The 3,352-nt window shown below is 50.4% G+C and overlaps 1 protein-coding gene across 3 annotated transcripts in view; it reads right to left on the minus strand.

The window, feature by feature from the left end:
* Window positions 1-2,748, minus strand: part of Nfe2 (nuclear factor, erythroid 2) — a 14,286-nt gene extending 11,538 nt beyond the window's left edge. Inside the window, exon 1 of one of the 3 annotated variants that reach the window (XM_015493570.2) lies at window positions 2,445-2,748. The gene's annotated coding sequence lies outside the window, so the exon portion shown is untranslated. Of the gene's footprint in view, window positions 1-2,433 lie in introns of all 3 variants that reach the window. The other 2 variants (XM_048802845.1, XM_048802843.1) reach the window with 2 other exon arrangements.
* Window positions 2,749-3,352: the final 604 nt, after the last annotated feature.

Genomic DNA, 3,352 nt, shown 5'->3' on the forward strand with positions numbered 1-3,352 from the left:
AAGACCCTGTCTCTCAACAGAATAAAACCTTGATCTAGGCAGTTCATCTCTGAGCCTAGATGTCATGAGCCTTTGTTTTATTCTGTTGTGAGACAGGGTCTTGCTAAGTTTCCAAGGCTGGCCTCAAACCTGTCATCCTCTTTCCTCAGGCTCTTGAACAGCTGGGATTACAGGCATGCACCACCACACTGGCTAAAATCAGCCCTTTCTGATGAAGACCTGGAACTCGGTCTTCCCCTTCTTGCTGTAATAGGAAAATGAGAACATGGAAGAAGAGCAGGGAGAGGCAGGAGGCTGAGAGAGAAGGAGTTGAGATCTCTGGGCCAGCTTGAGCCAGCTGTCTGGTGCAGCAGCAAGGATGCACCAGGCTGCAGGGGAAGTAAGAGCTTGATGTTCTCCAAAACTCAAGAATGAATGATGGTCTTTATAACAAGTGAAAGTGAAGTAAAGTTTGGGGGGTTCTAGAAGCCTACCTTTCAGAGGACCAGCAAGTTGGCAGCCAGTGGCTAGATCACTAAGGAGGATGTAATCAGAAATGAATCAGACAGAACGGCCATAAAGAATGCAGAAACAGCTGGGTGTGCTGGCACAAGCCTATAATCCCAGGAGCTCAGGAGGCTGAGACAGGAGGATTGCGAGTTCAAAGCCAGCCTCAGCAAAAAGCAAGGTGCTAAGCAACTCAGTGAGACCCTGTCTCTAAATAAAATACAAAATAAGACTAGGTATGTGGCTTAGTGGTCGAGTGCCCCTAGGTTCAATCTCCCGTATTAAAAAAAAAAAAAAAAAAGGCCCTGTCTCTAAATAAAATATAAAAAAGGGCTGGGGATGTGGTTCAGTGGTTTAGTGCTCCTGGGTTCAATCCCCAGTACTAAAAAAGGAAAAAAAAAAATGGGGCTAGGGACATAGCTCAGTTGGTAGAGGGCTTGCCTCACACGCACAAAGCCCTGGGTTCAATCCCCAGTAACCATCCCAAAAAAAAAAAAAAAAAAAGAAGTAGAGTGGACTTCCCTATGTCCCTTTTCTTTGTAATTAGCATCTCTAAATCTTGACATCACACAACCACTTTACTTCATTCCTTCTCTTATTTCTCAACATTATGGATCAGGTAGAAATGGAGTCACTATCAGGGACGAAAATCCATCCTCCTTATTCACCCAGATGGTGTCAGTCAGAAGGATTTTTTTTTTTTTGGCAGTGTTGGGAATTGAACCCAAGTTCTTGTACATGTTAAGTAAGTGCTCTACCACTCAGCTATATCCCCAGATCTCCAGGAAGATCTTATCACAATCCCGAAGTGCTCACAGAATGAAACAGAGCTTTATGCTTAGGGATACAGGATCATTTGGAGAAGGATGCTGGTGGGAGGAGGACATTTGGCCCCCACCACTGTCCAAGGCTCTTAACTTCCTTGACAAAGGAGTATGATAGAGAGGGGGCTTGCCCCAGTGTCCCAGTTCTCAGGCTTATTAGACTACTTCCACTTCTCCAGGTGTCAATACAGGGGAAAGATCAATAAAATTTGGAGTGTGGGTTATCAGGTAACCAACTTAGTTAAAAAGATTAGGAAGAACTTCCAAAGAGGGAGAAGCACACAGAGGCAAGACAGAGAAAGTACTTGTGTGAAGGAAAAGGGAAGAAAGAGATTTGAGCAGAGTGAGTGCAGTCCTCTGGGGACATATATGACTCAAACGTGTATGGGAACAAGGGAAAGGGGGGGACAGGTTTCTGCTATCCTGTCATTCTATCCCTAGACCCCAAATTCCAATCTTCTGACACCTATGACTAGAGACTCCGGACCTCAGCAGATCAGATACCATCCCCATTCTCTTCCACCGCATCCCCATTTCCCCAGTAGCCAAGTTCCAGATGGAAGGAACGACACTGTGGTTGGGATGCCTTCCTCTCTGTTGCAGTGCCAGCTGATCCCGACTGCCACGGGGCCCATACAAGAGAAGGGACAATGAGAGGCAAAATCCCAGCACTCTTCACCCAACCAACACATCTTGCTGAAGCAACACTTCTCAGAAGTCCAGACATCCAGGGTCTCCAATCCCGCGATTCCCCACAATCTTCCCAGCGCGCTGGACAATGCAGCAGAATGAAATGGTGTTACCATAACACCTGGGAGTCTTTGGGTTCCCCCAGGACAGCCCACCAGTGAAAGGTTCCTTCTGGCTACTCTTCAGTCCCTCAGGAGCGCCTCAGGTGGTCGGCACCCACAACCTCCCATGGGAAGGATCCCAGAACACCTAAGAAGCCATCTAGATCTTCTCCCAGAGGAGTTCCCAAAGATGTCAAATTCCTAAACCAGGGGCAGTCTGGGAAGATCTCCTAGAACCGTACTGAAAGTTGGTTATTTTCTCCCTCCACCTCCTCCACCTCCCCAGCGTGACCCGTGGGTCCTCCTAGGATCGCTCCCCTCCCCCACCCCACCTTTCAGGCACCTGTGGCAGAATCCAAGCAGGATGAGGCGAGAGGTGAGGCTCCGGGTGTTGGCTCTGGGGAGGCTAGGTCAGAGCTGACACCTCCTGGGCGAGGATCCCTGTTACCTCTGAGAACCGGCCAGGGCCGCGCCCCGCCCCTGGGCCATTTCTGGGCGCTGAGTGTGGAGGCTCCAACCCGCTGAGCGCAGAGTCCTGAAGCTGGCTGGAGCACCGGACTGGTCTCTGAAGCCCTCGGTCTGAGTTCTCAATCCTTCCTCCAACCCTCCCCTTTTCCCCGTGGCCCTCCTCTCCTCCTGCCCCTTCTGGCCAAGAGAGGAAACTTGAGCCCGGTGTGGTTTCTGCCCACACCCCGCCCCCGCCTTACTCCCGGCCAGCGGGGGCACGCAGGGCTCCAAGCCTCTCCCAGCCCTCCTTTTCACCCAGGAGTCCAGCCAGGTCTGCGTTTCTCCCATGCTTATGATGAATTCCAACCTGATGGTCCACTCAAGAGTGACCTCTAAACTGTATGCAGGTTGGAACCTCCTTCCTCTGTCCCCGTGGCTTTCTTAGCGACAGGGAAACTGAGTCATAGCAAGGTGAAGGGCTGCTAAAGGTAAGGACCAGCTGTCTAGCTTCCCAGTTGTATAGGCAGGTGGGCATTTAGGGTACAGCCTCCCTCTAAGGAACACCTAGGCCCTGAGAACACGGTTAGGGACCTACTTAGGGGAGGAGGGGCTGCTGGCTGCTTTGATGTGTCCTTTCACCTTTAGACTTCTCCCTTTCCCCCTCAGCCTCAGATGTCCCAGGACAAAGGCTTCTTTCTTGGCCAGGTTTTTTGTTTTGTTTTGCTTTGCTTTGTTTTGTCAGTGTGTTCCCAGACTTGGGTTGGGGGCTGCCCAGTAAGGGGATTTATTCACCTCCCAAAAAGG

Source organism: Marmota marmota, unplaced genomic scaffold (genome assembly GCF_001458135.2).
Source record: "Marmota marmota marmota unplaced genomic scaffold, marMar, whole genome shotgun sequence".
NCBI lineage: Eukaryota > Metazoa > Chordata > Mammalia > Rodentia > Sciuridae > Marmota > Marmota marmota.